Genomic DNA, 21,959 nt, shown 5'->3' with positions numbered 1-21,959 from the left:
TACCTCAGGAAAGCCTAGAGCTCTTGACACTGATACCACATGGCTACTTACTTCCTATACTTGTTTGAGAAACTCCTTCTGTCCCCATTGAACCCCAGTAATTTCCTTCTAGAGATAATAACTCAGCCAGCCCTAGAAGAGGGTATGTATGGGATGGGTTTAGAATTCTTTGTTTGAGATGCACTTTTGAATATCTCAGCCAGGGATAGGAGGTTGATGGGAGACCCATGGCCCCATGAGGCAATTGGGGGGAAGACATAGGGTAGATAGGATTCCGTTCAGACAGTAGGAAAGCAGCCCCGTTTCTCACTCAGAGTGGGGCAAGACCAGCTACATGAACCTCAGGTTCCTTTTCTTAGAAAAGTCCGTGTTGCCTTAGACCTCTAAGACCTCTTATCACATACCACTGTGGCATGTGATAGGAAGGGGGAGAGAGCCAGGAGAGAGGCAGCAGTCAGACCTCTCAGATCAGGTCTAGGCACACAGAGGGTTTGTGTGAGAATTAGAAAAGGGCGCCCACCCCGTTGCAGTTTGGCAGCCATTCAATGTGTCCCTTTCATGTCGATGTTTCTCTCTCTCTCTCTCTCTCTCTCTCTCTCTCTCTCTCTCCCTCTCCCTCTCTCTCCCTCCCACTCTATCTGAACAAAAAATGGGAAAATGTCCTCGGATGAGATTAAAAAAAAAGAAAAGGGCGCCCCCTCTGGAGGGTTTATTTACAAAAGGACACCCCAGGAGGCCTTATACCTTTATTTAAAATTTTTTTAATTAATTAATTTTTGTCACAGGTGCGTATACCTTTTTTAAATGTCCCTTTCTCTTGGCTGCAGCACCCAGTGCCAGGACCCAGGCTTGGCGTGGGGATATGGGTTGGATTGCATTCTCAGTCCCTGCTCAGCCTTTCTGCGGGACCTAGGACCCGTCAGGGGCCGTCTCAAGACGGTGCCTTCTGTCAGGATTCCCCACTGTCCACAGGCTTTCCAGATGACATCCAATATCTACTACCTTCCAATAGAAGAACCTAGACTGACCCCAGAAGTATCTTCTGTTTATTCTTTGTTGTGTAATATGGGCGTTGGAGGTTCAGGCCTTGCCTTCGGTGAATTCCTTAACTTCCGTTTTTCCATCTTGAAAATGGGGCCAATAAAAACAACCTTGCTGGGCTGTTTCGATGGATGGACTGCACAGAACACAGTACTGGCACATAGTGGGTCTGCAACACCATGTGGCCCATGGTGGCAGGGAACCTGCAGAATACCCACAGTGGATTTTGTGCACGCAGTCCCCACAACTCCTACAAGCTGGGAGTGAGAGGCCGGGGCTAGTCCTCTCCTCCCGGCTCCTGCAGCATCTCAAATACAGGTGGGGTGGCGGGGCTGCGAGGGCCAAGGAGCTCGGAACTGCAGCCACCTGCGCCGCCGCCCGGCGGAGGGCGCGCTTCCCGGCGCCCGGGCGCGGCCGACTGCCGGCTGGGAGCGGCGGCGGGGCTGGCCGGGTAGCGCACGGGGCGGACGAGCAGGCGAGCAAGGAGTTAAGCGGGCCGGAGGCAGGGCGGCTGTCAGACGCGAGCATGAGCAGTTTGCACCGCATCCGTACTATGGGTGAGTGCCGCCGCCGCCGCCGCCGGGGGCTCCGTTCGGCCCGGGCAGCGGCGGCTGCAGCCCCCCGACCCCCGCGGCGGGCGCCGACACGCTGTGCGGGACCAGGCGCGGCGCGGGAGGCCCGGCGGCGTGGGGGAGGCACCGCGGGCAGCTGGCGCGGGGGGAGCCCGAACGCCGGGCGTGGGGGCGGGGAGCGGGCGGCGCGGCGGGGCGCCCGAGTCCCGGCGCGGGAGGAGGAGCGGGAGGAGCCGGCGACACGGCGCTCCTGGCCGCACCTGCGCCCGGCAGGCGGCCGGCCCAGCCCAGCCCTGCCCTGCCCTGCCCCTGCCCCTGCCCTGCCCGCGGCCCCGGCCCCGCACTGGTAGGTGCCCCGATTCCTGCGGAGAGGCCTTTCCGCCGCCCGGAGAGGTGGCCGCGCGGGGCGGCCAGCGCCGACTGAGGAGGTGCGGGCGACGATGCGGCGATGGGGAAGACAGGGAGACCGGGCTGGGGGCGCTGCCCCATCTCGCTTCCTCTTTGCTTTCGGTTTCGAAGTGGCTGCCCCGGCTGGAGAGCTAGCGGCAGATTAGGTGGTGCGCCCGGGCTTGGATTCCCTGAGGGGGATGGGCACACAGGGGGGCGTGTTGGGAAAGGGGTGCATGTTGGCAACTTTCCCCGCCTGAAAACAAAGGGGGTTGGAGGAGATGCTAGGGGAAGGGGCCAGTAGGAGATCTTCGGCAGCGGAAGGTTGACACCCCCTTCCTCCGGCGGAGCGCACCCCACGAGGCCCCTTCGGGAGGGCGAAGGGGGGCGCCCGTCTGGGTGGAAGTTAGGGAGCTAGGGCTTGGGAGTGGAAACCACAGATCCTCCTTAGTTGAAGGCTGAGGACTTTCCAGAAACGGAGGGAACCGTCCAAGAGGACCCTGCTGCCTTCTCCACGGGGTGCATGAAAAAACTAGGTGATGGTGAATTGCACACCCTGGGGCCCGGCCCAGCCCCCTGGCTGCCAGCCTTCTGTCTCCCCTCTCGGATCTCCAGTCCTCGGCGGGAGATGCAGGGCTGAGATGAAGACCACTTCATGACCATTTCATCTCTGTTCATGGCAAGGGCAGAGAGACGTTGGCTCTTTCCCAGGTGTCTTTCCCTTTTTCTGTGTGTTCCCAGTCAGAATCTGACCTCTTCCCTTCCTTCTCAGGACTATGTCTCCCTCTTTCTCCACAGTTGCCTTGGGGGGATGTTTAGTTGCCTCAGGTACAGAGCCTAGGGTGGCAGGTGGTTCAGATGCTGCTTCATGCCCTCCCAGGAGGACAAGAGCAGGACCCTGGGGGCGCTGGGCCCGTGTAACCTTGGGGGCTCTAGAGCACTCATCAATTCTCATGTGTTGTCAGCACTTAGTAACAAATGAGCTGTTACTCTGGCCTTCAGACTTGGGTCATCAGGAGGCCTGGGTTCTGTCTTTGCTGTAACCAGGAAGAAGGATCAAGGGGAGGGCTGAATGGCTTGCCCTGGGGGTGGTACAGTGTTTTTCTCTCTAGAAAAATGGGCCAGGTTCCAGGTTCCAGGTTCCAGGTCCCGACCTTGCGTCTTCAGGAATGAAGTGCTTCTGGCTCCAAGCCTCTTGCGTGTGACCACCGGCTTCTCTCCTGCGGCAGAACTGTCCATTGCCTTTCTTTCTCTCAGAAAGGACAGCCCTTTGAGACTTCAGTTTCCCCCCTGGTTGCAAGGCAGAGCTACATCTGCTTGCCTGTGGAGACAGAAGGTACTGGGGCGGGGTGGGATGGGTGGATGGTCTGCTGGGTGACTCTTCTGCCGGCTCCTGTGAATGAGCTAATAATACAAGTGATTGGGCCAGGGGTTCCTGCAGGACATCTTGGTCTAGAGAGGCTTGGAGGGGTGGGCTTAGATGAGGCTTGACCACCATCCACAAGGCTTTGTTTTGGGGGACAGAAATGCGTAAATGGGAGACAGCGGGGGCTGGACAAATTTATTTATCTGATCCTTGGAGGGAAATGACAAGCTGATTTAGTGTTGACTTCGGTCACTTAAAGGTATAGGATTAAGGGATGTTTCAGGACCACGAAGGGGCAGCAGGAGAAAAAGTAGTCCCTTGATTTATAGATCTATGGTCCTGGAACCGTGGCTGGAGTCAGATGCGGGTTCTAGAGCAGACAGCGCCACCAGTCCCACTTCTAGGGCCCTTTCCCCTCCAAGTGGCAGGGTTGATTTGTGTGGACTCCCCTTACCCCACCCTCACCATTGGCTTTACACCAAGCTATTTATTCACAGCTGAGGGTTGTTCCTCAAATGTACTGACCGTAACTTGAGAATAATGATATGGAGTCCTGACCTCTCTACCCCATGATAGGAGAAGGGGCTTTTCCATAGATTGTTCCTCAAATGTATTGACTGTTATATGGGGAAACGGTACTTCCTCTGATTCCCTTTTTCAAAGTGATGAGGCATGAATTTTTACATTTATAAAGTGATTTAAGAGCCTCAGGTCCTTGAATGAAAGATGTCAAATGAGTCAGGGAGCCTTCTTTTGTGTTTATTTCACTTGTAGCATCAGATTTATCTATTGTTTCTAAAGAGAAAGGTGTCATTTTGCAGGGAAGGGTTAAATTACAGCTTTTGGGATAGGGAAAGCTCACTGTCCGTTTTCAAAGTGTAGCTTTTAATCAGAAAGGCACTTGTAGCACATGGGCAGCAGGTGTTTTTCTGTCTGCCTCTGCTCTCCAGATGACTTAGAGCTCCTTTCTAGTAGGTAGATGGTGTCCAGCTTGGACATCAGGGACAGTCACCGTCCAGCTCTGAGAAGGGTCTCTGATGATGTTGGGGACACTGATGTTAGAAGTTGAGACGTGGGTGAGGGCAGTAAAGTGAAGCAGCTTGGGCTTATCAGCAACCATATAAGATCTGGCTGTTCTTGAGGGAAGGGAAATCTAACCCTCCAACAGCCTGGCTGTTTTCAAATTTGTATCACTTTACTCCCCCCCCCCCCTCCTCCCTTCACTCCCCAATTTACAGACAAGGCTATTTGGGCTTTATTTTTAATTTTTTTTTTTTTTAACCGCAGGAACATTTTTTTTTAAGGTGAGGATAATTTCTTACTTGGCAAACTCTCAACTCTTTTTGTGGCAACACCTGGCTGAGGAGAGACTGTTGGAAGGGATTCCGATGTTCTGAGCAGGAAGAAATTCAGCCTTTCTGGTCAGGTCTTCTGTTTTCTCCACCACCATCTCTCAGAACTCAGAGGCTTTGTATTTGAAAAGTAAAGTGTAAGCTGATTTCTGGGGAAGGGCTAGGAGAAGGCACTTCTGGTTATGATTTCCCTTAAGGGAAACTGAGTCACATTCAGAGTTAGCACACTGGCTATGATTTGACTGAATGTGTTGGGGAAGTTTTCCTTTCTGGGACTTAAGAATGTTTGGACTCAAGTACTGGAAGACACCCAAGGGTTATACTTTTTCGTTGTGAGACAAAGGTGCACTGATAGAATTTAGGCACCCATGTGCTTGGTTTCAGATATACGATTACCTCAGACTTTGAGCTGTGGGATGCTCCGTGCTGCTGTGATATAAAGAGAAGGTGTGGTTTTTACCCTGCAACTCATATCCATAGATAGAACATAGAGAGATAGATCTATCACATTTCTGGTTGAAAAGGGCCTGCTTCCTTCCCTTGACTCTAGTCCATCCTGCAGGTATGGATCTCCGCTCGGGTCCACCCTGAGGTTCATTTTAATATCCATTTCCCTCTGTATGATTTAGTGGGTTCGAGTCACAGAGTGATCTTGGCCTCTACGCTTTGGAAGGATGGTTCTGAAAGGTAACTTTCCACCCTCTGCTGAGGTTGTTGTTTCTTCTACCTTTGGAGTCGGTCACAGTCCAGTGTGGCAATTTGAGGAGTAACCAAAGTCATTGCCACGTCCTGTTTCTGAACATTGAGCTCCCCATTATTCTTTACTCTGCTGGCTCCTCAACAGGGAGTTTGCTACCTTTTCAGGGCTCGTGGCTCCCAGGATGCCTGACACTGAAGAAGGGACAGTATCCTTAAAGTTAGGGCGCATAGTCCACATGGACAGAACTTGGGTCCGCAGATTGCTCCCTCCTGCTTCTCCAACCTCTGGAAGCATGGCAGTTAAAAATAAAACCTTGCCTGGTCAAATTCTAGCTGAATGTAGGGAGATGTAATAGATTGGGGGATTTAATCAGAGGGTGCACTTTCGGCCGTTCCTTGCCACTCCAGAAGCCCTGCAGTCAGAACACACCAGCCACTTCCGACTGCTTCCGTGGTTGGACTTGAATGACGAATGCTGTCTAGCTGGTTCATTCATTCATTGCTTCCTTTCAGTTTTTAAGAGACACCCCATCACATGAGTTTCTGAAATGTTTCATTTCTAACAGAAAGGTCACTCATCCTGAGTTTTCGTAAAGCCTTGACACCAGCCCTGAGGAGCTAGGGATGCCAGCCAAAAAGGGGATTGAAGGGCCACAAAGAGAGATTCTTTTCTGAGCTTCTGAGGGGTGATTCATGCTTTGAGATAAAATATGCTTCCTGGGCCCTGGCCGGTTTGGCTCAGCGGTTAGAGCTTTGGCCTGTGGACCAAAGAGTCATGGGTTTGATTCCAATCAAGGACACGTACCTCAGTTGCAGTTCGTCCCCTGCCCTGGTCGGGGTCATGTGGGAGGCAACTAATCCATGTGTCGCCCTCACATCAATGTCTCCCCCTCCCCCATCCCTCCCACTTGATCTGAAGATAATGGAAAAAAGCCCTTGGGTGAAGATTTTTTAAAAAAAGTGCTTCCTGAGGTTTCATAGCTTGTACGATCAGTGGAGGGACAGGCCCTGGTGAAGCAAGAAGCCCACCTTGTAGACAATAGCTGCCTTTCTTTGGAGCATTGGTGGGGACCTACATTTAGCTCACTGTCCTTAGCCAGACCCCATTTTAGTCTCTACTTCTTAGGATCCCCCTCCCTCTTATTCCCAATCAAACTTGTCTTTCTAAAGCGAGGAATAAGGCAGCCAAGGCATTGGTCTTACTTTCATCTGCCTTCTTAAATATGCACAAGAGGTATTGTCACTACTGGGCCACACAAGCAAGCGGTAGTTCCAGATTTTTGTTTTTGAATTGTTTCTGCCTGCCATGAAAAAGAGATGACCTTTCTACTCTGATCTGTAGAAGCCTTGAAGCTTTCGTATAGCCTGCACAGTTCCTAGCACATGGGGAGGGCTTATTAAATCATTGGCTGTGGTACTTGGATGTGATCAGATACCCAGATTTCTAGGTCATTGAGCAATGATGTTGTTTGTGTAGGAGCTGATGGGTGGCAAAGGCTTCTGGAATCAGGAAATCTGAGGTCCCTTTCTGACTCACTTTTGTGACCTTGGACAACTGATAGTTAATTCCACAAATGGAACCTTAGTTGGCTTCAGTGCTTGTAGTAATAATAATAATAGCTACCATTTATTGAATACTTACTATATACCAGGCACTGGGCTAAGCACTTGATATATGTTCTTCTTTGATAGCAATGGATAAACAGATGCTTATTTATCCCCATTTTACAGCTAGAAAAACTGAGGCTCTGAAAGTTAAAATGATTGCATATGTCACACAGCTAGCAAGTGTCTAAACTGGGATTTGAACCGAGATCTGTCTGATTCCGTTGTGTTCTATGTAGGGATTGCATGTTGGGGAAAAGGTAAAAGTGGAGGTGGTGTTAGTTAAGCCATAGGAAGGAGGGCTTATGTGGATTAAACACAGCTAGTCAAAAGGTGTCGAAATTCCAGATTCTTATTTGAAAAACATCCCAGTGAATGTTCGAGAAGAAGAGAGAGGTCAGTACCCTGCACTGGAGAAGAAGACCAGATGGCCTGGAAGTTACTCTAAGGAGAATCCACTTTCTGCTTGGCATAGGATGTATCTCATAAACCTTATTTTATTTTGATGCCAGTGTTTTTTTTCTCTTGCTTAACAGTTCTCTGGGCAGCATTTGTCTTTCTGTCACCCTACTGTCACTAGTCATAGCAGTTTATCTTTTCAGATTCTTGACTCCAGTCCTCATCCTCCTGCCTGATTTCTGGGCCTCCCCCTGCCCATTGTTACAGTCCGGCTGTGGAGCCCTGCTCACGGCTCTGGGCCGCAGGTGCACTCAGCAGACTACAGCACACTATCCTATTTTCTGAGAAGGGATTTGTGGCCACTGGTAACTCCATCCAAAGGTGACCAGCTAGTTCATTGAGATGATTCTCATCTCTTTCATCCTTGTTTATTTCAGGCAAGTTAATTCTGAGGCTCTTCTGCCATTTTGAGGTGTTCGTGGGAGAAGAATGAAGGTTGAGGTGGTGGCCTGGAGAAAGCGAGCCAACCCCCTTTGAGAATTAGCATGATGGTGTATAGGGGAGCATTGTGCTGGGTGTCAGGGGACTTGGGCTTCTGTCTCCGCTCAGGGACTGGGACGTGACGTGAGTCCTTTAGTTTCCTTATCTGTAAACTAATAATGTTGGAGTGCGAATGCTGGATGAGCCATTAAAACAGCGATTCTCAACCTGTGGGTCACGACCCCTTTGGAGGTTGAATGACCCTTTCACAGGGGTCACCTAAGACATAGCAATAGCAAAACTACAGTTATGACGTAGCAACAAAAATAATTTTATGGTTGGGGGTCACCACAACATGAGGAACTGTATTAAAGGGTTGCGGCATTAGGAAGGTTGAGGACCACTGCAGTAAAATCTGGTTAGTTTGGTCCCATCTCAGGGAATAACTCAGCTGGTCTGGAACTGTAGGAACAGAGCTGGGCATGCAGAGGTCAGGTTGAAGGAGAAACCCCAGAAGAAAGAAGCCAAATTGGAAGTTAAGAGACAAAGTCAGAGCTGAAGTAAGTACCTTCTTGTGAAGGGGAACTGGGTCAGGTAATTCCTCCTTTGACTGTTTGTTTTTTGTCTTAAACAAATTTTTTTTTATTTATTTTTTTAAACTTTTAAAAAATGTTTATTTATTTTTCATCATTATTATTATTTTTATCCTTACCCGAGGACATTTTTTGTTCAGATAGAGTGGGAGGGAGGGAGAGAGGGAGAGAGGGGGAGAGAGAGAGAGAGAGAAAGAGAAACATCAACGTGAAAGGGACACATGGAGTGTCTGCCACCCGCACCCAACCAGGGCCGGAGACAAACTGCAACCAAGGTACGTGCCCTTAGCAGGAACCAAACCCGGGTCTCTCTGGACCACAGGCCAATGCTCTAACCGCTGAGCCAAACCAGCCAGGGCTATTTATTTACTTTTGTTACAGATGTTTCTCCTTTTTTCCCAGCCTCCTCCCCGGCCCCACCCCGCCCTCACAGCATCGTTGTCTGTGTCTCCTTTGACTGTTTAATTGGGCAGCTGAGAGCTGTGTACTCTCCATCTCCAAAACCGTGGGGAGCACCCCTTGTGTCTTGTCTTAAAATTTAAACTTCACACTCCCCCCATGCCCCAACTGCCCAGTGCAGGCAGTGGGGGGCTGTGCCCTGCTGTATTGCTTTACATTCTGTGCTTGGATTTGGCAGACTCCAGGGACTAGTTTGGCCCAGGATCCCCCCAGGGCTCCAGGACTTGGAGACATTGGCTGATGCTTTCCAGGTGACTCAGTGTTGTGAGAGTGTGCCTCTTCTCTGCTGCCTTTGCTCTGGCCTGAAATGAGCAAGATCACATGGTAAACTCAGCTTAGGAACTCGGGGAGTCAGAGCTTTTCTGTACATGCAGCGGGGCCATGTGGGTTTCCCTTTGATCGGAGTCATTTGTGCAAGGACTCGGAGTCTGCGATCCACTGAATCAGCTGCTCTTTCCATCTCATCATTTTCAGAGTTGAGGAGCAAATGAGTTCCCGCTGAACTCACCAAACTAATCTTTGCTGTCCCTGCCTGCCTTGCTTTTTTCCTTAGTTCCTCATCGCCCTGTCACTTGTTTCTAATGGTGACTACTATATCAGTGGGGATGTGAGAGATGATTTTAGTTGGTATAGGGACAAACGTTCCACTTTAATCACTATGTTTCTAATTAGTATAAAGAAACATGACTCATTGGGATGTGTTTATAAAGTGACTTAATTTTGTCTCCTACTATCCCTTTATGTTTTTGAGCGGGATCAGTTCTTTCCCTGCCTCGGGATGAAATCATATCTTTTCTGGTCATTCTTAGGCAGTAGAAGGTCCTGTGGTCACTTTAGGTCACAATTCAGTATTTAATGCATCCATTCCTTTGCCAGTGGGCTGAGAGGGACAGGAAGGGGTTCACTTGGCCGGCGTTGTTGCCTGCCAGCTTCCAGCTTCCTGGGCCTGGCAGGGATTGAACGCCGCTGCTCTCTTGTAGCCATGTTCCTGGTTTCTCGGGGACGTCTCCTCCCCTTTCCCCATTGCTGGGGTTGCTGACTTCCATTTGTCTGGAAAAGAACAAATTGTTTTCTATTCTATTTTTTGTATAGACAGTGTGGGAGGGAGAGAGAGGAAGAGAGAGAGAGGGAAACATCAATGTGAAAGGGACACATCGAGTGGCTGCCACCCGCACGACCAACCAGGGCCGGGGACAAACTGCAACCAAGGTACATGCCCTTAGCGGGCACCGAACCCGGGTCTCTCCAGACCGCAGGCGGACGCTCTAACCGCTGAGCCAAACCGGCCAGGGCTGTTTTCTATTCTAGATCACTGTTCTTTCCTTAGCCTCTAAAATCCAGCGATTCGCCTTTAGCCTCTTTCGGCGAAGGTCCTTCAGTCTGTCTGAGGGGCCCTTTTGGGCAAAGGTGCTTCTCTTGCATATGGTCCATGTAAGTTCAAGGACACAGTCACACGGTTGTTGGCACAGTGAACCTGAGAACGCAGGCTGATCCCCAGCTCACCATTTCTCTTGGCTCCTCCCATAGCAGCTGGCCAGGCTGTGTCTCATACTTTGGGTGTTGCAAGTGGTGGTTAGATGTCAGCCCACCCAGTCCTCCCTGTTGCAGGGTCGGATATCAAGTTTCTTGAGTGGTCCTGTGGAAGCCCCTTTTACCAGCTTGGGAACATCAGATCTATTGTACTTGGTGCCTTAATTAAGACTTTTGGCCCTGGCCAGTTTGGCTCAGCAGTTAGAACATCGGCCCGTGGACCAGAGAGTCCTGGGTTCAGTTCCTGCACTAAGGGCACGTACCTCAGTTGCAGTTTGTCCCCAGCCCCAGTTGGGGTTGTGTGGGTGGCGGCCACTCCATGTGTCTCTCTCGTGTCAGTGTTTCTCTCTCTCTTCCTCCCTCTCTCCCTCGCAATCTATCTGAAGATAAATGCAAAAATGTCCTTGGGTAAGGATAAAAAAAAAAAGACTTTTGATTTAATCTCTTGTTATATGTATATCATCAAAGCCATAACTGTCACAAGCCCATGGGCCCCGGCCAGGGTGGCTCCGTTGGTTGAGCATCATCCTGTGCACTGAGAGGTCACTGGTTCAATTCCCAGTCAGGGTACATGCCCAGGTTGCAGGCTCGATTCCCAGGAGAGGTTGTGTCGGAGGCAGCTGATTGATGTTTCTCTCTCACATTGATGTTCCTACCTCTCTCTCCCTCCCTTTCTAAAATCAATTAAAACATTTTTTAAAAAGCCTATTATTTGATGGATATTATTGCTTAGGATAAGGCTACAGTATATACTTAACTAAAAATTTAACTTAAGTAAAAAGGTTAACAACATCTAATATTTATTGAGTACTTAAATTGCTAGGTACTGTTTTCAGTATAATAAACATGCTTTTTCATCTAACCCTCCTGAGAGAGGTACCTGGATTGTCTTGAGAAAACTGAGGCAAAGAGAAGTTAAGCAGCTTGTCCAAGGTCACACAGTTGGCAACAGAGCCCGGATTCAAATGGAAAGAATCAGACCCCAGAGTGAGCAGTTTTCAACCACTACACTCCGTCTCTTCCCACGAGGGTGGTGGGCAGCCAAGACCAATCATGAAGGCAGGCGGCAAGTGACTGGGACGTGCTGCCTTAGGACATAAGTGCCGGCTCTCCACTCTGACGTTCCAGCTCTCCATGCATCGTTTGCATCTGCTTTCCCCACAACTCTTCTGTGCCCTTTCCACAGCCTAATCCACATGCCTGGCTAACCTGCCACGCACATGCCCGCCCCGTATCTCATATCATTTTCCTGCCTGGACCGCCGTCATCTGCTTTGCTGGCTCCCCAAACCAAAGTTCTTTTTAAAGTCAGAGCCCATCTTTGCTGCAAAGGTATATTTGACCAAAACCACTTCAGCCGGGATATTTTACCCCTCGTAATTTCATCACTGAGTTGGCAATGATCATGCAAGAAGCCTATGGAAGGGGCAGTGAAGGCCCTAGCCAAGTAGCTCAGTTGGTTAGAGCATCATCCCCATACACTGAGGTTGTGGGTTCAATCTTTGGTCAGGGCACATACAAGAAGCAACCAATGAATGCATAAGTAAGTGGAACAACAAATTGATGTTTCTCTCTCATTTCCTTCCTCTCTCTCTTCAAAATCAATCAATAAAATTTTTTTTTTTTAAAAAGGGCAGTTAGCCCTGGCTGGTTTGGCTCAGCGGTTAGAGCGTCAGCCTGTGGACCAATGAGTCTCGGGTTCGATTCTGGTCAAGGGCACATACCTTGGTTGCAGTTCGTCCCGGCCCTGGTTGGGTCGTCGGGGAGGCGATCAGTCAATGTGCTCTATCACATCGATATTTCTCTCTGTCTCTCTCCCTCCCTCCCACTCTCTCTGATGATAAATAGAAAAGTATCCTTGGGTGAGGAATAAAAAAAAAAATAGTAAAAAGGGCAGTTAGATAACCCAGATTCTAATCTCTTTCTGCCATTAACTACCTGGTTTCATCATTTTTAAAGTGTGAGTGTGGATTAGTTCCCTTCAGTTGCCAAAATTCTGTGTTTGTGTTTACCTTCTTGTCCCTACTACCTTTTAAGCTCTTAAGGGCTGGAACCATGTTGTGTATGTCTTAGTACCTCCCAGAGCTCTGCACAGGGTTTTACACACAGAAGGTATTTAATAATAGCAGTTGGTTGGATAGTGGGAAATGCTGCTATAAATCTGCTCTGGGCTTGACCAATTTTTATTTTATTTTATTTTTTTAAAAGTTTTTTATCTTGCCCGGCCAGTGTGACTCAGTGGTTGAGCACTGACCCATGCACCAAGAGGTCGCCTGTTCAATTCTGGGTCAGGGCACATGCCCAGGTTGTGGGCCTGATCCCCAGTGGGGGTCTTGCAAGGAGACGGCCAGTCGATGTTCTCTCTCATCGATGTTTCCATCTCTCTCTACCTCTCCCTTCTTCTCTCTCTCAAATCAATAAAGAAAAAAAATTAAAACACAAACAAAAAAACAACTTTTTTTCTTTATTGATTTGAGAGAGAGAGAGGAAAGAGGGAGAGAGAGATAGAAACATTGATGAGAGAGAACATCGATTGGCCGCCTCCTGCATGCCTCTCAATGGGGATTTGGCCCACAACCTGGGCATGTGCTCTGTCTGGGAATTGAACCGGCGACCCCTTGGTGCATGGGTCAACGCTCAGCCACTGAGCCACACCAGCCAGGCTGGGCTTGACCAACTTTTAGAAATTGCCTTCTTTTGGGTTATTACTTGTAAGGACTTTGCAGTTGTCTTTTCTGCATAAGTTTATAACAAAAGTTTGGGGTCCAGTCTTCTGCCTTTTCTCTATACGCAAGCTAATGTAGTGCTGTTAAGACTCATGCTCCTTTATAGTTTCAGAACCCAAGACATTCTAAAGCTGAAAGCTTTTCTTTAAATCATGCGATGGCACAACCTGACCTGGACTAATGTGAGGCCACTGGTCGTCTCTTCTGCAGAGTGCGAATATTCATGGCCGTGGCCGAAGAAATTTCCTGTGTTCACTGGGGGTGGGGGGCGGCCCCAGACCTGCTGTGGGTCCATGTCATCTATGAAATATGCTCTAAGTTACCTTTTTAAAAACTCTTAAAATTCCTGAATTGCAAGGGTTTTGGAAAGGGGACTGTGGTGCTGTGTGGTTTCTCCACCAGGGATGGAGCAGGGCTTTGTTACACGGGACTCTCTCCACATGGCAGACCCTCCTCTGACCCCGCCTCGTTGGCCTGGCCCTAATCCTGGCCCTGGTTACAGCCTGCGCCTTAGTTTACCAATGTGATTTTGGAAAATATTGCATTATGATATCGTGTATCTTGATTACTAAGTTTTCTGGGGGTTTTTTTTTGGCACACCTTAAATTTAAATTTTGTACCTGAAGAAGATGGTTCCCTTGCCTCCCCCTAGTCGGTCTTGGCCCTGCATGACTCCTAAACCTAGGATGCTTTTCCTCTTCCCACTGCCTGGTCTCTGAGAGGAGCCGGTGTGCCCTGAGCGTGGGGGGGCCCTGCCGGGTGTCCTTAGTTCAGTGTGGCATGGGTGGGGACCCTGTTGGCCCCTAGCCGATCCCACTCTCCAGAGGGACTTGTGACCTGGCTCCTGGACGCTCTGCCCACGTGTGGATGTGTCTCCGGAGCCCCGCTGTGCCTGGCTCCTCTACTTCCTTCTGGGAAGTGCTGCAGCTCCTCATTTGAGTCTGTCTGCTTGTCAGTTCCTGCAGCTGCTTTGACCCGATGTTTACAAAAACCTTTTAAAAATACACTGGAAAAATATGAAAACAATAGGGAAATGTACAATGATGGACTCTAAAGTGTTCCATTGTGTTTTATTTATTTTTTTATGAGGAACGTGAGAGGAGAGGAGTGGCGAGTGTTTGTGGAAGAGCCCCTCAGAAAGCCCTTTCCGACTTCCCATTAGTGCTCCACGCCGGCGGGCGGCCCCTTCCTCTCTCCCCAGGCCCCCGCATCCTCATTTTGGGGAGGACACACGAGTCAGTTAGCTATCCCCTCTTGATTGAAAGACACATTTTTTACCCTTTGTTCCTGTTCGGCAGTGAGTAGCACGCCCATGGGAATTTATGCCTCCACATCCCGACCACTAAACAACCATCCCCTCTCCGAATCCGAGCCCTGAGCATTTCTGGCCTGTCTTTTTAACTTATTGGAGGTCCTCTGAGATCATTTCTCTATCCCTATGCCTGTCCATATTTCCTCACGATATAGCATTTTCCATAAATACATTTCCTTAAGCATCCTCTTACAAACTGTTTACTCATCTTCTCATCCATTAGGAAGATATTCCCCAGCCCAAGCCTGGCACCTGTTGCTTTGACTTCTAAACACATCTTCGCCTCTGGACATTGAAGCATTTATCACTGCCCTGGCCCCTACAGACTGACTCGTGGTCTCTACCTGTTGTCATCGTGCTGGAAAATGCTGAGATAGGGTATAATTTAAACTAATCGTAGACCTGAAATTTCCCGGAGGTGGCCAATTGTACAGTTTCCTTAAGCCCCATAGATGTGCCGTATCGTCAGTATGCCCGTCATCCGTGAGCTTCATGCAGGTGTCTGGAAGAGACCATTGCATTTATTCCCTGGGACTGGTCACGTGAAGCCACCCTGATTCTGCTCACCCCTGCTGTTCCCTCAGCACCGCAGTTTCTTTCGCTCCTAGGGGCTCACGATGAGGAATGGTGCCCCCTTTTTTATTTAGCAAATATTTGTAATACTTCCTCATTACCCCGAGTAGAATTCATAGGTAATATGACCTACCTATTTACACAAATTAAAAATATCAATAAAATGCCTTGACTGTAGTAGAAGAGAGAAATAAAGGACAAACTAGTTATAATACAGTATCATGTCTGCTATGCTTGAGCGTGACTCCACGGAAGCCAGGAGGAGGGAGTCAGATGGTTGAACCTGTACATAGAATCACTGAGAATGCGGCAACCACAGACACCCACACGGCGCAGGTGTGTTGTGTGGGTGACTCGAATGCCAGGGGAGGGGCTGCTGAGGTTGACGTGAGTTTCCAAAATGGGGAAACACTGTTGGCAAAGTCCCAGACAGCGAGTGCGGCATCCCTTCGATGTGGACTCCGGTGGAATTCCCGGACAATTCAGTACGTGTTAAAACCCAGCAAAAATCCTCTGTGTTTATTTTAAAAAGGAAGTTCGGTACTAGGTGCAGATCCTTACAAATGGGCTTTTCACCTCTGAATGTCCAGTGGACCATTCTGAGGTCACGTGAGAGTTCTTTTGTGGGCTTCTGTGGGCACTGTGGGGCATCTGGCAGTACCTGTAGCACCCCCTCCCACTGTGGGGCTGGTAGAGGGTCCCCCCATCTCAGGGGTGGCCCCACTGAGAACTACTCATCTGGAAGGACCAGGACCAGGCACTGGGAGACCTGTGTCCTATGTCTGGGCTGTAGTGCCTCAATATTGTGTGACCTTAACTCCACATGGCAGGGTCCCCTATCTGTAAAGGGGATTTGATGACATGTGTCCTGCTGGCCTTTGGGATTGTGGCTCATTGTGCTCCCCTCCAAGACCTCAGGACAGCCAGAGCATCTGTGTGCCCCACAGCGTATATCCCATCCACAAGCTCTCCCTGACTGCAGTTTTTCTTAGGATTTAAACATCCTCAGGTCTTTCCTACCTAGGAAAGAAGGAAGGGAGGGAGGGAGGGAGAAAGGATACCCCTCTCATCTATGCTTCTCCAGCAGCTTTCTCTCTCCTTTCCTCCGTGAGCACATGTCTCCAGAGTCACCCATACACTGTCTCAGTCACCTCCCTCTGCAGGCTCTCCTCCTTCCTAAATAGCCCTCAGTGACCTCTGCTGCTAAGCCTCTTCAGTCCCTGTCTGGCTTGTCTCTGCAATTGGCCACCCCCCCAAACTCTCCTGCCCCTTTTTCCCTGAGGGGGTCCTTTCCTGGGCATCCCCTGCCTCCCTGGCCCTTCCTTGGGCCCCTTCACAGACCCTTGTCCTCTGCCACCCCTCCCAGCTTCTCCCCAGCATGTTCCATCCAGCTGGGGTCCCAGCCTAGAGTCCTGGGGGCATCTCATACTTAGAGCATCTGAAACGCAGCAGCTCACCGTGAGTCACCTCCGACCCGCCCTGTATCCTGCTCCCAGGAAGTGACACGGCCATCGCCCAAGCCAGAGTCAGGTATCACCCTCCACGCCTCCTCCTTCTCATCCCTCCAGTGATTTCCTCACCCCGTCCTGTCAGTCTTGCCTTCTGAGTAGCTCTTGAGTCTTCACTAACTTGAGTTACCTACTTGACCCTTGGCTGCACTTAGGATTGCAACCTCTACTGACTCTTTGGGCCGGAGGAAAACCTTTGGAGACCCGCAGCACTGACCAAGGTAGGGGTCCATAAGTACTTAAAAATATATTAATAGAGTTCTAAGTTATCATAGAAAATCATGGTTATAGAAATACCAAAATGTACTTGCGCAGTGAAGCCACGAGAGCTGCTTTTTTTTCTTTGATTGATTTTATTTTATTTTTAAAAATTTTTTATTTATTAATTTGTTTTTGTTACAGATGTTTCTCATTTTTCCTCCATTGACACCCCCCTCCCCTTCCCCACCACCACATCCCCAGCTTTGTTGTCTATGTTCATTGGGCATGCATACATGCATGTAAGTTCTGTGGTTTATCTCTCCCCCTCCCCAAGCTCCCCTCCTCTGAGGCTTGTCAGTCTGTACCCCACCTCCATGTCTCTGGGTTAATTTTGTTCAGCAGTTTGTTTAGTTCATTATATTCCACAAATAAATGAGATCATGTGATATTTGTCTTTCTCCGCTTGGCTTGTTTCCCTTAGCATAATACTCTCCAGGCTCCTCCATGCCATCTCAAAGGATAAGAGATCTTTCTTTCTTACAGCTGCATAGTACTCCATTGTGTATATGTACCACAGCTTTTTTATCCACTCGTCTACTGATGGGCACTTGGGCTGTTTCCAGATCTTAGCTATTGTAAATAGTGCTGCTATGAACATAGGGGTACATATATTCTTTCTGATTGGTGTTTCAGGTTTCTTAGAGAAAAGAGCTTCTTTTTGATGCTCTCTTATTTTCTCCTCTTTAAAGTAATTTTCTTTGGCACCCCACCTAAGCATGTGTCTGGTGGGTCAGTGGGCAATCCAGGACCACTTAGAACATCAGCCTCCTGTGGCCAGGGCTTGGGTCTTTGCCTCTACAGTCTTCGCATGTACCTGGTGACATGGCACAGATACTAATTGTTTAATGAGCACGTGAATGAATGGGTGAATAATGAGATGTACTTGAAAGGACTCTAGTAAAAGCACTGCCAGAACGTAAGCTATCATTATTATTAGCTTTCTGGTGTTTGATAGTACGGCGGAACCTCCGAGGTTTCGTATTGCCGATGTGTTAAAGACCAGCAGCCTGGTGCTGGGCCTCAGCTCTCACGCTCCGACCTATTTAGCATTGCACAGCCTGCACATGAAAGATGCATGGAAGGGTTTCTGAGTTAATAAGTAAGTGATTCCCTTTAGCCCGCAGTGAGGCTGCTTAAAGAGACTGTCTGGCTGTGTTATTTAAAGTGACCACACCCAGCTGTGACAATGAACCTGGGGAGGGAGGCTGTGGTGTGTGTGTGTGTGGGGGGGGGGTTACTTTGGGATCACACTGGTGATGGTGACGGTGGTGTGGGAAATGGGGCATCCACCCTAGAAAGCCTGCACGAGATCTCAGAAGGGAGGAACGTGGCCTAAAGGCCTAGAGTCAGGCAGTATGAGTAGTATAAGCCACAAATTGGGGGGTTGGGAGGGAGTAATGAAATACGGTATAAAACCCAGAAGGCTTAAAACATAGAACTTGCCTCAGCATTATGGGCTTGTGGACACAATAGGCATCAAAACATTTCCATAAAGTATTAACTATATTTAAGAAGAGACCCAAAAGGTGAATCAGTCCTTTCCCTGGGGTGGTAGGAAGGCCTCCCAGAGGACTGCTGTCTCGGGAGAGGAAGAGGTACACTGATGAAGAAGTAAAACGAGGAGGGCCAAGTTGGAGGGGGAAACGTGTCCGGGAGGGACAGTGTGGAAGAGCTGGAACTTGTGTGTCCAGTGCAGACGTGTGATGACCAATGTCCTCCCTGGACTCACCCTCGTGTCTGCTCCACCCTCATCCCACCCCCTGTCTAATGGAAAAGGCCCTTTTGTTGTTGTTTTTCCCCCAATCTTTTTATTTGGAAATTAATTTCAAATGTATAGAAGAGTTGCCAGAATAGCACAGAACACCCATGTACTCTTTATCCAGATTCACTCTTTTTAACATTTTGTCCCATTTGCTTTATCATGTATGCGTTCCCTGTCTCCCCCACCCCCACCCCCACCCCGGACCATGTAAGAGTAAGTTGCCTACATCATGGCCCTTTAATTAAATATTTCAGTGTGCGTTTCCTAAGAATAGCATATAGTTTCTTATAGCCTTCAGTACATTGCGCACACACGATACTTCTCCGACCTGCTGCTTTATTTCAGGTTCTCAGTTGGCCCAGTCATGTCTTGGTAGCACTTTTCCCTCCAGTGCAAGATCCAGTCTAGGAGCCCGAACTGCATTTTGTTGTCTTGTCTCGTCTCTCTTCATCTAGAACGGGTCCTCAGCCTTTCTTTGTTTTTCATGACATTGCCAAGAGGAATATAGCCTCTTTCTCCCCTTTAAAAAAAGAATGTTCTTCTCTTTAGATGAGTCTGATGTGGCCTCACGGGTAGACCCTGGCTGTGTGTTCCCAGCTGGGATGCACAGGGTGATGCACGTCCTTCTCAGCCTGTTACATCCAGAGGCACCGGATGTCCACCCGCCCCTTCGGCGTGATGTTTGATCTCTCGGTCAAAGTGTTGCCAGTGTCTTCACTGCTTATTTACGATGTTCCCTCATTACTAATGAACAACCTCTGGGTAGATACCTTAAGACCATGTAAATATCCTGCCTCTGCCCAGCTGGTGTGGCTCAGTGGTTGAGCATCAACCCATGAACCAAGAGGTTAACAGTTCAATTCTTGGTCAGGGCACATGCCCAGGTTGTGGGCCCGATCCCCAGTGGGGGGCATGCAGGAGGTGGCCAATCGATGTTCTCTCTCATTGATGTTTCTATCTCTCTCTCCCTCTCTAAAATCAATAAAGAAAACATTTTTAAAAAATATCCTGCTCTTCATCAACATTCTACCCCTTGATTTGCCAATTTTCCCCTCTGGGTCTGCAGGTTTTTCTGTGGGAGTGCACAGCTGTCTGGGACCAGGTGGACCGTGTACAAGGACTCCCCCGTGTGCTGTGCTGGGCACAGCCCTGTTGAATAATCGCATCTCCACAATAGTTTTCCTCTTCCTACTCCCACCTGGAACAGAAGCTCATTCGTCATCCACTCAACTGACATATGAGAATGTTCTTGTGACAGCTCGGCACAGTGGGGTATAGAGAGAAGGCTAGTGCCCTCTTGGTGTCTGTAAGGAGCCTACCACAGAGTTGGGGAGATAAGACTTGGTCTTACTGGAAGGTAAAGGGAGTAAATGTTATCAGTATTGTGACCCCACAGGACAGATCAACCAGAGGTCCCTTGAGAATTAGGTGCCCTTCGGCATTTAGGGGAGGAGGGGAGGTTGGTTAAGCAGGATGCAGGGACCTTTCCTTAATGAGGCTAAGCTCTGAGTGAGCATTGAAGACCAGGCAAATATGAGTCAACAGAGAGGAGAGATGAGGGCATTCCAGCAGGGGATCGTGTGTGCTGAGATCCAGAGGGGAGCAGGGATGGTCCGGTTATGGACCAGCCTGGACAGTGCCAAGGGCTGTTGCAGGGGTCAGATCGAATCCCTTTTGCTTTGCAAAATAGCAGCTTTCTAACCAAATCTTATGAGCACCTACCTCAGGCCAGACATTTAAAAAACTAACTTTGCTGATTCTAAAAGTAATATATGTTCAATATAGGGAGTTTAGAAAAATAGACATATATAAAGAAAAATTTTAATGAAGTCACTCTATTTTTGATTCAGAGATAACCAGTTAACGACTGTGTAGTTCCTTTATTTCTAAGATCTTCAGTGTTCTGCTAACAGCCTTGTTTTGTTTCATATGTTCAGTAGCCCCCTTGCCTCTCAGAGGATATTAATTATACTTAAAAAAAAATTTTTGTTGTTGTTGATTTTAGAAAGAGAGGAAGGGAGAGGGAGAGAGAGATAGAAACATTGATGAGAGAGAACATCGACTGGCCACCTCCTGCATGTCCCCCACTGGGGATCGGGCCCACAACCTGGGCATGTGCCCTGACCGGGAATCCAACTGGCACCTCTTGGTGCGTGGGTCAGTGCTCAACCATTGAGCCACACTGGCTGGGCTTAACTGTACTTTTTAAAACATTTCATTCTGTTGACTTTGTTCACTTTGTTTTCTAACTAGAACTTCTGTTCTTAAATTGGGTGGTTTTCACGGTTTGGTTTTCGTCAAATGTTTGGTGAATCTGGGTTATGTGCTCCAGAGCCAGCTGCCTCTGGTTGTGGCCAGGAGTGTGGGATGTGCCTGCTGGGGACTGGCAGGAGCTGGTGCAGGTGTCCCCTTGCCTCCCTACCCGAGTGTCCAGAGCACAGGCATGGGTGGGATGGCAGCTGCTCTAAGTCCACTCAGGCTTCTCTTAGGCTTCCAATCTGCTGGCTGTAAACTTGGAGCCCCCAGAGCTGCTCATCTGGCTGAGCACAGAATCTTCGTTACATTGCATGGGTTCAAATCCTGCTGGCACTGTGCCTGGGGAAAGCTGTGTAACTCAGAGTTCTGTTTATAAAGTGGGGATAATAACAGTCCCTATCTCAAAGGATTTTCGTGAGGGTTAAATGAGATAATATATGCCAAAGTTCTTAGAACAATGTCTGGCACATATATGTGCTATAGGAGTGTCCATTATTATTATTCTTTCACAATTTTATTTTTGGGGGGTGGTGGTTTCTCCATGTTTATTCCCATCTGCCTTCCATCTTCAGGGAATCCTTATAATTCTTTCTTGTTTTCTAGAACTGTAATGGATTTATCTTTCCTAGAAAATGCCTTTTCCGTCATTTTCGTGGGCGTTAGGGGAGGTAGGTACGCGGCCCTGGCCTGCCACCTCGAAACAGTCATACCTTTCCTCCCGGTTCTCTGTCCTAGCTGTGGTCCTCACCCTGGGCCCAGCCCAGGACTGGCCTCGCCTCCGAGGCCGAGTTACCAGATGTGACAGGCTCTGTGGAGGACTGGGAGGTGACGAGTCCTCTTCTCGGCCTTCCTGAGGCTGGTTTGTGGCTGTCCTAATGAATGTAATAGGTCCTCTGTTTCCTTTGTCAAAAGGAATGTTAATTATTTTCAGCAGTCTAATTACGTGGCTAATGAGAGGCTGAGTGAGATAACATCCCCTTTAATTACTCTTGCCTAAGTGCTGTTTGAAGACATATTTTGAGCATGTCGCAAGGCTCGCTACTTGGAGGGGATGGAGTCGTCCAGCGAGGCTGAGCGGG

General features: G+C 49.0%; 1 protein-coding gene across 5 annotated transcripts in view; it reads left to right on the top strand.

Moving 5' to 3' along the window:
* Positions 1-1,492: 1,492 nt before the first annotated feature.
* Positions 1,493-21,959, top strand: part of TMEM229B (transmembrane protein 229B) — a 38,689-nt gene continuing 18,222 nt past the window's right edge. Inside the window, exons 1-4 of one of the 5 annotated variants that reach the window (XM_036273245.1) lie at positions 7,830-8,045; positions 8,341-8,461; positions 16,460-16,623; positions 16,757-16,822. The gene's annotated coding sequence lies outside the window, so the exon portion shown is untranslated. Of the gene's footprint in view, positions 1,599-1,946; positions 2,042-7,829; positions 8,046-8,340; positions 8,462-14,730; positions 14,899-16,459; positions 16,624-16,756; positions 16,823-21,959 lie in introns of those variants that run through there. The other 4 variants (XM_036273256.1, XM_036273260.1, XM_036273254.1 and 1 more) reach the window with 4 other exon arrangements.

The sequence above is a fragment of the Molossus molossus genome, unplaced genomic scaffold, assembly GCF_014108415.1.
Source record: "Molossus molossus isolate mMolMol1 unplaced genomic scaffold, mMolMol1.p scaffold_m16_p_1, whole genome shotgun sequence".
Lineage (NCBI taxonomy): Eukaryota > Metazoa > Chordata > Mammalia > Chiroptera > Molossidae > Molossus > Molossus molossus.
The sequence above is the reverse complement of the archived record's forward strand: the minus strand, read 5'-3'. Positions and strand labels throughout refer to the sequence as shown.